This window comes from Poromitra crassiceps (assembly GCF_964638095.1).
Source record: "Poromitra crassiceps genome assembly, chromosome: 1".
Taxonomy (NCBI): domain Eukaryota; kingdom Metazoa; phylum Chordata; class Actinopteri; order Beryciformes; family Melamphaidae; genus Poromitra; species Poromitra crassiceps.
The window spans coordinates 100,500,626-100,517,524 of NC_139623.1; positions in this window are offsets into that span (position 1 = coordinate 100,500,626).

Below are 16,899 nucleotides of genomic sequence, written 5' to 3' on the forward strand. Positions count from 1 at the left end.
GTCTCCATCTACAGTACAGGTATAACGCACATCTGAATTCAATGAGATCAGACACTTTCTCTGGGGGATGTTGAAAGTCATTCTGGCAAATGTAGGAATTCACTAAATGAACTAGAAATAGATGAAGGTTGGAGGATGTTGGGTACGCCCAAAAATGTCATTATAACACTTTTATTATATCCATATATATTAATATATATATTTATCCAAATGCGGAGAAATTATATATTTTTAAGGTAAATACATAGCCGGAATTACTTTGTACTACAGGCTACACCCGACCACCTTTCAAGCTCGGCAGATGATGCACTGCAGTCTGGAGATGTCCTTGCAGGCAGCAGCAGCAATGGTGATGGAGGAGGTGAGGATGGACTTGACGGTGGAGGTGTAGAAGAGTGCCAATGCTGCCTTTGGCACCTTGGACTTCCTTAGCCACCAAAGAAAGTACATCCTCTGTTGTGTCTTCTTGGTCAGAGCTTTGATGTTCCACTCTCATTTCAGGTCCCGGCAGATTGTTGAGCCCAGGAAGCGGAAGGACTCCACAGTGTTGACTGGGGAGTCACCCAGGGTGATGGGGAGGTGGGGCTGTGTTTTTCCTGTAGTCCACAGCCATCTCCACTGTCTTTTGAGCATTGAGCTCCAGGTTGTTTTGATTGCACCAGGTCACCACACTCCCCCCGGACCACGACCCGCTACAATTCGCATACCGCCCCAACAGGAGCACAGCGGATGCAGTAGCACACATGCTCCACACCGCCCTCTCCCACCTGGAGGGGAAGGACACCTATGTGAGAATGCTGTTCGTGGACTACAGCTCAGCATTCAACACCATAGTACCCTCCAGGCTGGTAAGCAAACTCAAGCATCTGGGACTAAGCACAGCGATGTTTGACTGGATCCTGGACTTTCTAACAGACCGCCGCCAGGTGGTGAAAGTGGGCAACCTCACCTCCTCCCCACTGACCATCAGCATAGGAGCGCCGTGGGGCGGATCTCCAGGAGCGACGAGACAGCCTACAGAAAGGAGGTGGAGGCCCTGGAACAATGGTGCCAGGACAACCACCTCTCTCTGAACGTCTCCAAGACAAAGGAGGTCATTGTAGACTACAGAAGGGGGGGGGGCACACCCCCCAATCACCATCAACGGCACAGTGGTGGAAAGGGTGGACAGCTTCAAGTACCTGGGAGTCAATATCCACCAGGACCTGACATGGGCCAACCACACCGCCACTGTTGTCAAAAAGACCCAACAGCGACTACACGGACTCAGGCGCCTGAAGAAATTCGGGCTGAGGCCAAAAATCCTCAGGGACTTCTACAGAGGCACCATTGAAAGCCTGCTGACTGGCTGCTTCACCACCTGGTACGGGAACTGCACCACCATGGACCGCAGGGCGCTAAGAAGGGTGAGGCGCGCGGCCCAGCACGTAACAGAATGTGAGCTGCCAAAACTGCAAGATCTGTACAACCAGCGGTGCCTCAGGAGGTCCCTGAAGATCATCAAAGACACAAACCACCCCCACAACAGTCTGTTCTCCCTGCTACCCTCAGGGAGGAGATACAGGGTCCCAAGAGCACGCACAAATCGCTTGAGGGACAGTTTCTTCTCACAGGCCACGAGACTCCTTAACATATACAAATAGTGTAGTAGCCGTACTGTACCGCACTGTAGATGCTACCATTATGTATGACTAAGGTTCAATAGTATGTTTAATTAGGTATACGCTATTTGCACCTAATATAATTATGCTTAAAGTATGTTCATGCCATTTGCACTATGGGCAGTGAACACGCCACTGTCTGTGGCGTGTCTTACTGCTTTATTGCTTGTTGCCTCTTGTTTTTTATTTATATATCTCTTATTTTTTGCACTATGTTGTAACGGAGCCTACAGCACAAGAATTTCACACGTGATACTTGTACTACGGAGTGACAATAAAAATCTTGAATCTTGAATCTTGAAGTGGTCGATATCCTGCCTGTATGCAGACTCGTCTCGATTTGAGATGAGCCCTATGAGGGTCGTGTCATCTGCAAATTTCAGGAGCTTGACGGACTGATGGCTGGAGGTGCAGCTGTTGGTGTAGAGGGAGAATAAGTATTTAGAGAGGACAGCGCCCTGGGCAGCTCCGGTGCTGATGGTCCGGGAGTCAGTGATGTGCTTCCCCAGCCTCACGTGCTGCTTCCTGTTCATTAGGAAGACTGTAACCCCCAGATCAGCAGAGGGGGTGGGGCAGCGACCGGGGCAGCAGTGGGAATTGGCCAAGTACAATTGAGGAGAAAATGGGGGGGGGGGGGGGGTCAGGGCACACCCAGCTTGGAGAGCATCTCGTGCAGCCAGGCTGGGATGATCGTATTGAAGGCCAAGCTAAAGTCCACAAACAGGACCCTGGCATAGGTCCCTGTGGTGTCCAGGTGTGCGAGAATGTAGTGGAGAGGGTCCAAGATGGATTTTAGGACAGAAGAAGGCCCTCGAAGGACTTCATGACCACAGAGTTCAAGGTGACAGGTCTGTAGTCTTTTAGTGCCATGGGCTTTGTCTTTTTGGGGACAGGTATAATGGTTGAGGACTTGAAGCAGGCTGGAACGTGACTCGTCTCCAGTGAGGTGTTGAGGATGTCGGTGAACACTGGAGCCAGCTGATCAGCACGGTGCTTTAGGGAAGAGGGTGAGACAGTCAGCTGATCAGCACAGTGCTTTAGGGCAGAGGGTGAGACAGTCAGCTGATCAGCACGGTGCTTTAGGGAAGAGGGTGAGACAGTCAGCTGATCAGCACGGTGCTTTAGGGAAGAGGGTGAGACAGTCAGCTGATCAGCACAGTGCTTTAGGGCAGAGGGTGAGACAGTCAGCTGATCAGCACGGTGCTTTAGGGAAGAGGGTGAGACAGTCAGCTGATCAGCACGGTGCTTTAGGGCAGAGGGTGAGACCGTCAGCTGATCAGCACAGTGCTTTAGGGCAGAGGGTGAGACAGTCAGCTGATCAGCACGGTGCTTTAGGGCAGAGGGTGAGACAGTCAGCTGATCAGCACGGTGCTTTAGGGCAGAGGGTGAGACAGTCAGCTGATCAGCACAGTGCTTTAGGGCAGAGGGTGAGACAGTCAGCTGATCAGCACGGTGCTTTAGGGCAGAGGGTGAGACAGTCAGCTGATCAGCACAGTGCTTTAGGGCAGAGGGTGAGAAAGTCAGGTCAGCTGATCAGCACAGTGCTTTAGGGCAGAGGGTGAGACAGTCAGGTCAGCTGATCAGCACAGTGCTTTAGGGCAGAGGGTGAGACAGTCAGGTCAGCTGATCAGCAAGGTGATTTAGGGCAGAGGGTGAGACAGTCAGCTGATCAGCACAGTGCTTTAGGGCAGAGGGTGAGACAGTCAGCTGATCAGCACAGTGCTTTAGGGCAGAGGGTGAGACAGTCAGGTCAGCTGATCAGCAAGGTGCTTTAGGGCAGAGGGTGAGACAGTCAGCTGATCAGCACAGTGCTTTAGGGCAGAGGGTGAGAGAGTCAGCTGATCAGCACAGTGCTTTAGGGCAGAGGGTGAGACAGTCAGGTCAGCTGATCAGCAAGGTGCTTTAGGGCAGAGGGTGAGACAGTCAGCTGATCAGCACAGTGCTTTAGGGCAGAGGGTGAGAGAGTCAGCTGATCAGCACAGTGCCTTAGGGCAGAGGGTGAGACAGTCAGGTCAGCTGATCAGCAAGGTGCTTTAGGGCAGAGGGTGAGGCAGTCAGGTCAGCTGATCAGCAAGGTGCTTTAGGGCAGAGGGTGAGACAGTCAGGTCAGCTGATCAGCAAGGTGCTTTAGGGCAGAGGGTGAGGCAGTCAGGTCAGCTGATCAGCAAGGTGCTTTAGGGCAGAGGGTGAGACAGTCAGCTGATCAGCACAGTGCTTTAGGGCAGAGGGTGAGACAGTCAGGTCCGGCTGGGATGGATGGATGGATGGATGGATGGGGACATCCTGGAAGAGACCACTACCATCTGGATAGAAATGTTTCATCATAGAATAAAGGGGATCACTCAGAACAACTTTGTATTGTTTTGGAGTGACCCTTCCCTCTAATGCTGCATTCAGACCAAACACGATTTTACAAATTTGCGTAGCGAGATTACATACAAAGTATGTAATACTTTACATACATGCCATTTTGCCCCGGGCGGCATGAATGAGGTGAATGACATGGCGTGAATGACGCGATATTCGCCACAGCCGATATTCGCTTTCGCACGGTCAAACACGAATGAGTAATGTAACTCGATTTTCGCACGGTAAGGGGACAAATTGACCCACACCATGCCAGCAAAATGCCCCCCATCCCCCCAATAAGCAGCACCACCGGATGCCCTCACTGTAGGCTAGGGGTCAAGCATACAAGCTTCGTCACAGGGCCGCTGGAAGTCATTTTAAGCAGGGGGTGCTGGAAGGAAGGGACTCTCGGTGGGGCCCGCAAGGGCCCCGCCGAAAAAATTTTGGACGTTTCTTTTTTACATTTTTTTGCCATATTTAGAGGAATATCTCATTTTAAATTAACATTAGGATACTGTTGTGATGTAATTATTTAGTATTTTCTCCTTTTCTCACTCATTCAGAGCAAAGAGGGAGATATATAGCATGATGACAATGCTCTATATCTCCCTATTTGCCCTGAATACACCAGTTAACATGACACAGACTTAACATGATAGAAATATTATCAGCAAACTTAATGACTAGACTAATTATTCTGATCTGAATGGCATATATCAATAAACATTGACTCCTCTCTTTGCTGTATAGTGGGAGGTGCATTTTTGAGTAGGCTATTAAAATAGCATGTCAAGTTCACATTTCTTTATTGCCAGATTAAACAATTCGTATTGGTTGTTGGTTGGTTCAACACAACATGTGCGCGCATGCGCGCTTCTTCTTCTTCTCTAGCCTACAAGTGTAACAGGGTTGTTATAGTTTGTTGAAGTTCGACAAAATTCTTTATTATTTTTATCTGGCAAGCTAGTCTTGCAGGTTTATTACTTTCTTTGGTTTTACATTTTGTTAATCTATGCAAGGGTTCTCTTTTTATTTGTTGCACTTAGCGCCCTCTTGTGGCTTCTGGTGGATGGTGGTAAACATAGCAACCCGGAAGTCGTCAGCTCGCCCCCTTTGCTAGCTGACGTCTTCACCTATGGTACGTACTGAAACAGCTCCGTGACTTTTGTCAAATGCTAAGTTATAAATCTAACTTCACGCAGATCAAAGTGTATAGGAAGTGACATGACTAGTCTGGTCACGCTATGTGACTGTCTGTAAGTTGCAGTTCCACCGTCAATGCTGTTGTTTTGATCAGTGAAGTGTGATAGCTTGTGTAGTGGTTAGCTGCTACTGTGTCATGCCCTATCGTTCTAGCGAAGTATTGCGCAACTAATGCAACATTGCGACTGCTTCAGTGTGTTGAATGTATTCCTATTCTGGTGTGCAGGGGCATGGAGCTGTGTGTGTAAATGTCACAGTCATCACCATCCACAATCGTGTGTTTGTTACAGGTATGTTTTGCACTATTTTATGAACACTGTAAAGAATGCATAGAATTATTTTGTTATTTATTTTGTCATATAAATATAGAAAAAATGGGTTCATGGTAGTTTATGAGAGAACACAAAATACATATTTTGTATGTTTTATTTGAAGATGTTTTATTTTATTTTGTAAGAGGAAAAACTATACGATCACTATGTGAGAGAGTTGTACAGTAGCCCCTTTGCTAGCTGACGTCTTCACCTATGGGGCATGGAGCTGTGTGTGTAAATGTCACAGTCATCACCATCCACAATCGTGTGTTTGTTACAGCTCGGCTGGAAAATAAATGCTGTGAACCTGAGAGAAGTTGTAGCGTGGTTCTTCAGTCTGCTGTGGGTGAACCAGAAGGAGGGGTTACACAAGCATGTAACTTCCTTGATTGTTATTGTTGATAATTCTATTTAAATAGGCTAAATTTTCATTTCCCGAAACATTCTTAAACAAGAAAGGAACATAGTGCACTGCAAAATATTTTTAATTACATTTGTAAAAAAAAAAAAAAAAAAAAAAAAAAAAAAAAAAAAAATTTTTTTGGAAAAAATCTAGGGGGTGCTGCAGCACCTGCAGCACCCCTACTTCCCGCGGCGCTGCTTCGTCATACAACATTGTAAGAGGATCTGAGGGTGAAAACGACATTTTTGGAGCAGCAACAATTTGTGGCCCCTATGTTACTATAAAGCAATGCACTATAAAGGAACCTGAAAGGCTTTTTCCACTTCAAAAGGTACTGCTGTTCCTCCATGGTTATCAAAGCTTCATATTTGATTTGAGTTAAAACACGGTAGCCACTGTAAGAGTGACAGACCCAGGCAGAGGGTGCATCACACTTCCACTCCCCACAGGGAGGTGCGTACCCTGCTTGCTAGAGTGTGTAGGCCGAACACTTCCCTTCACTTAACTTGACATTTCCAGTCTGCACTGTCTGTGGCAGGTCCTATGTGGTGTCACTTCCATAGCCCTGGCAGTATGCACTGCTGAACGCTTCTATAGCCCTGGCAGTATGCACTGCTGAACGCTGGGGGTCTTAAATGAGATCCCAGAGGGAAAGCGGGGGTCGGGTGTGTGTGCGAGCGGGGAGGGGGGGCATTATCTTAGCCGCTAATGAACAATAGTATAATTTCTATCAAAGGCAGTCATAAGGCCTGCTCAGTCTTACGCTATCTCCTCTAAATACTGTCACGATAAAGGGACTGTTAAAAGAAGAGGCGGGGAGGAGGGGCTTGGAGCTGTCAAGAGGGGCCACTGTGGTCAGGAGGAGCGCTGGAAAGGAAAGTCTCTCCGCCTTTATCTGCCATTTCCTGCTCCCTTCCTGGCTACATTAATAATCTGTAAGAACAGACAATCACGCAGGCCGTGAGAAGATAAAACACGCATGACAAAATATCAACTTCCTGCTACAAAACTCAGAGCCGTTATTAGAATATCAGGCACCCACGGTAATTAATTTCAACTTTAATTACAGTACTTCCACTGTTCCTGCAGATTAGATCGCAGGTTTGAGATGGGTTATTAAAACAACTGGGGAAATCTGCAATATAAAAAAAAAAGGAAAAATGTTAATTTCTCCAACCCCGTCTCTTAACCTGCTTGTTGAGTGATGCAATTACATCTTTGCGGTGCAGACAGGGGCGATACGATGTAGATGGAAAATACACCTGATCACTTTGCGTGGAAGCTGGAAGGTTTTCAAAGTCCACCGCTTACAGATATTGCAAAGCCGGCAATAGTGTCATCTGATCATGTGGATGTGATGCTGTTATTTTTTCATTTTTGTCTGTGACAGGCAACGATTCTACGTGCAGCATCGACATACACACCCTGATGAAAAGGATGTGATCCATAAAATCTTGGAAGTGAGAGGGAAAGTGACGTACTTAAGATAAAAGCTTTGTTTCAGTGCTGCAATGTGTTATCATTTTGCAACACAAATGAACTCCACATGTTACAGTAGAAGGAAGACACCGTACATTTCTTGAACTAATACAACCAAAAAGCAATCATAAGGCCTTCTCAATCTGCCATCAGTTAAAGGTTTGACTTTTAGAATTGAAATATCTTGGCTTTCAAAAGGTACCGCCTTGACTTTTCCTAGACCCACTGTCCAAACCAGTTTTGTTAGATTTTCAAAATCATGCAAGAAAGTAGTAGTTATTATTTTTATTTTTTTTACGCCTGTTGGCATCCAGGTAGTGCAGTGGTAGATTCCCTATCTACCAACACAAGGGTCGCAGGTTTGAACCCATTTAAAGACTCAATCTTCTTTTTATTTTTTGGACTCTTCCTTATTTACATTTTCTATTTTCTTTTTCTTTTTGTAAATGTCATTCCTGTATCTGAAATTCTGTAAAATGTTTAGCCCGGCATCTATTGCATCTCGGCCTATCCCGAAGGGGGGTCCCCAAGTGGGGTCTATAGTTGGGCCCCCTACGGTGCATCGGCCCTCACAAGGTTCCTCCTCAGCCAGTCACTGAGGAAACCCTGGGGATATAATTCCACGGGTGGAAAGGTTTTCTTACGTGCACTGGGGGGTGGAGGGGGGTTCCGGTGCGTCTCGGCCCGGCCTTCGCTCTCATGCCTTGGGTGTGGGGGCGGGGGCCGGGGTGGGGGGCATCGGTGCTCTCATCATTGCTTGAGGGATGCCGGTAGGTCAGAATAGCTTATGCTAGGCTATAGATTAGCTACAGCCTAACTGTAGGCTGTAGATTGGCTAGACCAGACGATTCCAAAGTCTGAGACCATGGGCCTCCTCTCAGAAATGCTCGACTTGCTTGTCAACAAGGACCTTCTGAAGAAGGTCCTTGTTGACCGAAACGTTAAAAATAAATCAACTGGGAGCAAGTCGAGCAGTGTGCGGACTCTATTTCTTTTTATATGTTTCATTGCTTTTGTCCTGCACCTGCATTTTGAGTGGATGTGCGCGCTCTACTTTTTATATATACCTCCTCTCAGAAAAAAGCTCAATGAAAAAGCTGCCTTCACTCTTATTCAAATTATTAAAGTTAACTATAGTTTTAGTTTAGTTTTTTTCCCCCGTGTCATGCCATTTCTGGCCCATCCCACATGGGATTACAAAACACTATCACACCAAAATATATATAAACATAACATCCGGCTGTACCTCAATATACAAACAAAAATAAACAAAGTATATAATATATACACATACGTATGTACATATACATGCACATATACACACACAAACTGTGTATGTGACAGTATGTAACTATAACTGAAATAACTCAAATAAATCACTCACTGAACCTCCCCTCAAACTGTTGAGCCCCCCTGGGGAGGCCCACCTCCCATTTTGGATACCTCTGAGCTGGACCTCTTGATTGCTATAGTGTTCAGGCTAAAATTTGATTAGAGTAGAGTAGGACAGGGCAGACTAGGCTGTAGATTAGCTAGATTCCTTGTGTGCTAGTTAGTTCTGGCTATTGGCTAGTCAGATTGTCTGAGCTGCTGCTCGTTTGACCTGGCCGCTCTGCTGCCGGTTCCAGTGTGCCGCTGCTACCTCGGCCGCTGCAACGGGATGGCCAGGCAGATTGAGTAGCTGCTGTATGCACGAGGGCTGGGCCATAAATGTCAATTCCTTTCTTGTCTATTCAGTGGCTCATTTTGCCTGGTAAGTATAATACATATTACATAACTTGATTGCTAAATTGTTCTGTCCCTTGTGACTATTCATGACCGTCTCGCCCAGCCCCAGAACATCCTATCTGTTCTGCTCTCTCTCCTCTTCCCCCCCCTTCATTAGAATCATGACTCTGATGACTCTGACGAAGACGCACTTGGCGTCAAAACGTTACTTCTTCAATAAAAAAAAGTTTGTATACACTTGATCCATGTGCTCCAGTGCTCTACTTTGGTTAACTGAACTAAAGTCTCTCCTGTTCCATTGGTGTGTCTGGTATTAAAAGAACAAAGGTTATTTGTAGTAGAGGTGGGAAGGGGGTTTAAGAGAAACAATGACCAGGCAGCAAACAGGCGGTTCACATGCGGTTATATCAAATCAAAGAGTAAGAAAAAGTGGAATCAGAGAGCAACACCCTTCCCTTGTTTATGCTGTGCTGTAAGTTGACACCCTCTTGGCTCCATCATCATGGATGCACTCAGTGATACTGGTAACTGGCCAGAGCACTGGGGCTATTAGAAGAGGGGCATTCAGGAGCAATCCCCATCTTTCAACACAACTGTGTCATTTATGTGTACAGTAGATATGAGGATGATGTGGCCTTGATTTCTTTGCAGTAAATAGGGAGCCGCATTCATGTGCCTTAAATCCCATGCAGGCAGGCAGCCAGGCCCTATTCTAATAGGAGGACTCCATATCAGTTGATTCAATGCACACTTTTCTTCATCAATCAAAATACCATCAGACATCCTTTCATACTTTGCATCCTATATGCAAATAATCTGCTCGGAATGGTATAATATCATATGGAGGCGACAGGGTATTTGCTGTGGGATTATAGAATGAAAAATGCATTGCAGATATGCCATTTCAAATTAAACGCACGGTCCTTTTCTGCTATCTTTCGCCAGATAGTCTAATTAATTTACTTCAACTATAAATAAATATTTAGTTGCTTCGTGGCGCGGGCACACAGAGCAGAGGACTGGTTTTTGGTGCATCAAGGCTTCATTATACAATAGTGTTAAGGGCTATGTGGGAACGGCTAATCTTAAAATCCCTGCCACACAATAAACAGAGTGACAGAAAGGAAGGATGTGTGAGATAAGTGTGCAGTAATGAAACGGGATGCCAAAAGGAGAGGACAGTATGTAATGAAGAGAGAGCAGAGGGGAATGTTTAAAATAAGTTCAAGAACAGAGATAAGGCCAAGGATGATGCTATCTGCAGGATTGAAGAAAGCATTTCAGTAACAGAATGGTCACAATCACTTAATCAGCGCGGCTCCACCCAACGCAGGCCCTGTCTTCCATCATATGCTATTTCCCCCACGCTAAACAGTCAATTTTCACTCTGTGTGTGCGTCTGTGTGTGTGTGTGTGTGTGTGTGTGTGTGTGTGTGTGTGTGTGTGTGGCATATCTGGGTAAAAGGGTTACACAAAGGGTTGATGGCTCTGTCATAGTGGAGGGTGGCCTTGCATTACCAAAGCGTACCACTTCAGTAACTATACCGCTTCATGGTCTTACTGCAAAGATGAGCAGTTTCAAACATTGAAACAAAAATGTGCTTTAGCTTGGACCCGGAGAGAGACGCCTTTATAAATGCACGTCTGCAGTCAAGACCGCTTCTGTCACATTCAAAAGGAACCAAGACGGGGCTAGCAGAGTCCGAGTCAAGACCAAGACCAAAGCAAGTGTGAACATTTTCAAACCTTATGCTGATACTTAGTCATGTTTCAGCAGACTTATCCACAATGAGACATGTAGAGAGGTCATCTTGTACTTTTCACATCATTCTTGCAGCTCTTGGGCAGAAATGTGAGACATGACACAAAAATGTACAAGACAAGATCAACACCAAGATGAATTAGGCCTGAGTTCAGTATGAAGGCTCCAGACCAAGGCCAGACTGAGGTCTTCATACATCACATGAACAGAATAAACAATGTAGGCTATAATGTATGGTTCTCACCATATCTAGGTGTCATACATGCGGTAGCTGGCGCTGATAAAAAAAAGCGATACATTTATACTGTAGTCTGACCAAGGCTGTGGCTCTCTAAACTTCTTTCCCTTTCACTGTGATCCAGCGCTGTACTGTACGGCCCAACAAGCTTATTTCCAAAAGCTGCCGAAGCTCTAGTCAAAGCCTGTAGATCACGCTCCCGAGATCCTCAGACAAAGCCTGGCCCGACACTCCTCTGGCTTTGGACGAGGCACCCGCTCTGCAAACACCATAACACCATCTCTGCACTCATTTGCGAGGCCTTTAGCCGCTCGTGAGTTTGTGATTAGCAGCGCGTTGGTTTGGGGGGGATTTGGGCACTAATGCGGCGACCCCACATGTACCAGGCAAACCCCTATCCTGGTTACAGGACCAGGCACTGTGAGGCGAAAGGTAGCAGTAGAGGTTTCTTCCAGCAAACATGTAGATGGTACAGTCCGGTGAATAGATGTTTAGACACAGTTATCAGTCTCTATCCGCTTCACTCAACTAGAGACTAATAACTTTCTCCCAGCTTTTGTTGTTAAAACTAGGTGGAAACAATGTGAGAGTTAAAAAAAAACTTGCATCGCAGAACCAATAGGGCGGCCCTTCGTGCAGAAGGGGCCAATGACATGCAGAAGTTGTGTGCTTGTAAACGGATAAATGGATAAAATAATGTTTTTTTCAATGTTTGAAAAAGTTTTTTCCATGTTACAAAGTGACTCGCTGTATCTCCAGTTTGTTTCACTACGGAGGATAATGGGGGAGAGCGTCATTTCCGATAACTTGACAAAGGGCTGTAGGTTTGTTAGCGGCTGTTCTCGCCGCCGTTCAAACTACTATATTTGACAAGGAGTTCCCAGACTATTGGTAGGCGGAGATCTCCAATTGTTGGGGAGCTGAGACTAATAGATGTTAAAGCCATGTCAATCATGAGAGTTGGAAAAAAACGTTGCACACTCTGGCTCCATGCTGTATGCATTTCCTTTAATAAATGATGACGTGTCGGCACTCCTGCCTTCTTCCAGATCAACAAGTATAAACAGGCACTGGTATGTTATATTAGTTATACGAGGTAAATATAACAACAAAATTAAAGTTTATATGTCTACAGTCATGCGTAGCTGCTACCTCTATGATTTTGTGAAATCAGGGCCTAAATATCTTTCTAATATCAGTTCCAAACAGTTTCCCAAGCCCAAGACTAATTTACCATGCCATTATATCATATTATGAAAACGATGTGCTCGTTTGGGTTGACGTTTAACTTGGCCCCCTCGCGCACACCACTATCCGTCAAATGCTTGCCAGGTTGTTTCAGCAGAGTGAATCATAAGACGTATAAATACACACTGAGACAAGGAGGAGAGAGCACACTCATATCAACAAGGTTCTATGTAGTGCCGGAAAATGGTTATTTAAAATGATAATTGTTTGGTATTTTGCCTTTATTAGATATAGGACAGTAAGTAGACAGGAAAGCAGGGAGCGAGAGGGGAGGACATGCAGTGATGGGCCATGGGCCGCATTCGAACCCTGGCTGGCTGCGGGAAGGACTAAACGTAAACGGTATGGCAGGTGAGCCACGGGGGCACCCCAGAAAATAGTTCTTTAGGCTTGTACAATAGCAGAACACTTTTTGGTAGCCTCCATGGGCCTATGAGGAACCTTTTAAAAACATGTTAAATCTATCTATCTATATAATTATAAATTTGGCAATGTGGACCCTGTTTGTCTGTCTGTCTGTTTCTTTGTTTCAAGAATTTTGGCCGGCCACAGCTATGCCGTTTTACGTGCGATCGGGCTGAAACTTTCAGGGCGTCTAAAGAGCAGGTGAGGCCACGCAGCAGCCGAGCTGCGGGCGAGGCCGCGCAGTGGCCGAGCTGCATATGCGAGGGCCAGCTTGACGAGCTGCAGGGCGGGCAAACAGCGGGCTCGCCTAGGAATCAAGCGCCCATAGCACGCGAGATGCCTATAGTGCTCTAAATCTGCAGTATTCAAATAACATTTTAAGAACCACATTGGCTATTCATTCTGATCTGCCAGCTTTTTTGACTTTTGGTTGGACCAGCGGGGCCAACTCTACCAATGCGAATGTCGCTGACTGACTGACTGAGTCCCTGAATGATGAAACATGATACACGGTGTGATGTAAGCCTGTTTGATTTGTGCTATTTGGGCGGCACTGACCAGTAGGGGGTTCCCCAAAGTAGCCACCCAGATTGGAAAACTAGCCAGCTAAGGGATGTTCGCAGCATTTGTTCCTGTGGTCATTTCCCCCCAATTAAAGGGATAATTCAGATTTGTTTACGTGGGGTTGTATGATCAGTCAGTGTACTACTAGTCTCTCCCCAGACTCAAATATTACGTTGAATCGCTGCGCTCCGCATACTACATAAGTGAGTCTGTGCCAGTTAACAGCCACTGCTGGTTTTGAAGGCGGGTTGAAACTGAATGAGTGACAGGTCGTAGCACCGATGAGAGAGCGGTTCCAAAAATGGGCTGCGCCTCCCGTGTTGTCTGATCGCAAAGTCGTTACTGATTGAAGAGGACTGAAGCCATCACTGGCATATGACGAACGGTTCCCTCCCATAACCAGCCCTCTGAGGGAAAGTGTGTATCAGCGTAAGAACTCTCATGGGTCTGGCGTTGAGACTAGTGTACTACTAGTCTCGCTGGCCAGCCTCCTCTCCCTTCCGTGAGAGTCGTCTGGCTGCACGGAAACAGGCAACTGGGATAAGCCCTCCCTTGCTCTACAGCTGCTCCCCATTGGAGCGACTGTTTCAGTCGCTGCCCCGCTTATTACAAGCTCTGTCATTGGCTCCGACCATGTCAATCAGAGCGGCTTCCGCTCCCTCCATGTTGCTGTAAATAGTGACCTGCCGCCTCAGTGAAAACAACAATGCTAACTAGCTAGCAAGCTAATGGCAGAAACCTGGACGCTAGCTCATTGCTACATGCTGAAAATGGCAAGTTGGGTTGTTGGAAACTATTTTCCAAGCCGCCAAGCACCGCCCATCGCAATCCCACAATGGAGACCTGCGCCACCAGACTCATCTCACGGTAGGGAGGGGAGGCTGGCCAGCGAGACCAGTGTACTAAATGCAGTCGAATGCAGCCGGCGCTGTCCCACTTTGGAGAAATGGAGACTGACTGCGTCAGGCAAGAAGAGCTGTCTGCTGAGTGTGAACGGGGTCACGAGAAAAAACGTAAAAAAAAAAAAAAAAAAAAATCCTTCCATACTGCTCACCTGGCTTAATTCAAATCTCCACAAACCCTGAGATGCCAACTTGACTTGAAAACACATAATTTACACACCATGGGCTCTATCGTCGCAAAGGCAGCAATTTTGCGTTAGCGCCCGTTTTGCGCTGGAAGAGCGCCGCACAAAGCCCTAATTGTGGGCATGTCGGCCCACTGCGCTTGGCGTCATCTTGCGCAAACCTCCAGCGTATTTATGCCCAAAACAGTATTCACAAGTGTGACATCATGTCCACTCCCCTTAACTCATTCAGGGCCAATGACGTCTTTGACGTGTTATCAGGAATAGCCCAGAGGGCCAATGACGTGTTTGACGTGTTTTTGTTTTTATTCGTGCAGCGCATAGTTAAAACACTTCCCCAGCCTGTCACATGGTATCAGGTCCCTATCATCTAAGGCAACACGTGAACAAACACATACCGCAGCTGTTGTTTTGAAATTGAGCAAGAGGAAAAGCAGAAAACCGGTAACGCTTCCTTGTGCAGACAGGAGAAACGCCATTGAAACGCCCTCGGCGCGCTGCACGAGCTGGAGTCGCCTTCCTCTGTGCCAGCCAGGAGAAAACGGGAGAAAGTAATCAAGAGATGTGTTTGATCATCGGAGGAATGAGGAAATGATCGATCAGTTTGCGAGGGCGGTGAGGACGTGTTGAATAGCCGAGGGGAAAACGGGAACGATCAAATAGCAGAGAGGATATGACAGGGAGACATGGACGAGGACGGGTGTACCAGAACAAATCAAAATAAACACAGGAACAGCTAGGCAGCAGCGGGCAGAAGGCAGTCACAGCAGCCCGCTGTCCTTCTCAAGAGCTCTTCAGTTGGTTCATGAAATCGCTGGGCTGCGTGCCCTCCAGTGTTGCTCCTGGCCAATCCCAGCGCCACAGGGCGTGGTTATTGCTTATCCTATGTGGGGTTAGAAATCTAAAAGGGGGATCGTGTGTGTGTGTGTGTGTGTGTGTGTGTGTGTGTGTGTGTGTGTGTGTGTCTGTCTGTCTGTCTGTCTGTCTGTCTGTCGGTGTGTCTGTCTGTCTGTCTGTCTGTCTGTCTGTCTGTCTGTCTGTCTGCACACTCACTCACACCGAGTAAACTGTATTGTTGAATGTAAAAAAAAAGCACTTCATGTGTATATATATATATATATATATATATTTTTTGTCATTTGTGTCCTAACGAATAATATTTACATGTCTGATGTCAATACAGTTCAAAATAAAAGAATTGAGAGTGAGTTATGCCTGAGATTGTGGCCTTTTACAAAAATTGCCTTTTCTCCTGTTTATTTTCTCTGGGAGACCTTCTGGGGGAAAACAGGGTGTATATAAATGGCTATAAGTAGAGTACAGAACATGCTAAAAGCTCACTTTTTTTTCTCCTGGTGAACCCAGAGACGTACATCTTCATTTTGAGGTATTGCAAATCACTCTGGTGCTAATAGATAATTTACTGTGGGTCTTGAAAGATGACCAACAATTATGAAAATCTTTGGCCTGTGCTAAATATTGGCAGTCCTAAACTGGCCCTGAATGAGTTAAAAGCCACAGTGTCACGTCTCTGACAGCAGCTTCTTTCTCGCTGAGTGCTGTGGGCAAGCAGAGGGACAGAGTGAGAGAGGGAGAGAATTGGAGGATGAACCAGTTCGGATTCAGATAAACCAAACAAAAATTGGTGCTGATGGAACGATTTGAAACACACCAAAGGGCTGCCGTGCAGTTACGCAGTGAATAGGCTATCCCCATGGTGTTATTATGTCCCAAAGCGTGCGCTTACTGTAATTAGTCGTTTTGTTCATATAGGTTATAACATACACATTTAAAAATATCTGTTTCTTTAATAGGGTAGGGATGTGTGAGATTTCAATTCTAGCCTATTTCAATAGCCTATATCAGAATTGTCCACTCGGGTTAAGCTATATGACTGCGGTCACACCATCCGCGCTGTGGAGAAGATGGTCTTGCATGCGTGTAATTGCAGGGGAAGAGGTTACTGTACTGGCCGGCACAACTTTCTCAAAAGTAATCTACTGTTATACTGTAGCCTACTGTACTGTACTATAATGCACTGTGTATAGGCCTACACCCAACACCACAGACCTGTATGGTCTGGAATTATGTAGCCTAATAAAACCATGACAAACGGATTCTCATTTTCAAATCAAGGTGTGTGTTTTTTCTGCAATGTAGGCTATAGTTGAAAATAAATGTGGCATTCTGAAGAGGTGGGGGAGTGTGTGCACGTGCAAGGTTTTGGAGAGAGAGGGACATCCATGCCATGCGTTACGTATAATGTATCCAATCGAGGATTTCCTGCACTGCGCGGAGAATACTGTGTGCGCTCAAGCGCAGTGGGGATTTTAGCGCTAAGACCTGCTATTAGGTGGCATTCAAATTTGAGAGCACCAAAGGAATTTTTTTTCTAACACATTGCGCCGGAACGCCTATTTTGGCACCGGCAACGCCCAAACCTGTGTTTACGCTCAGC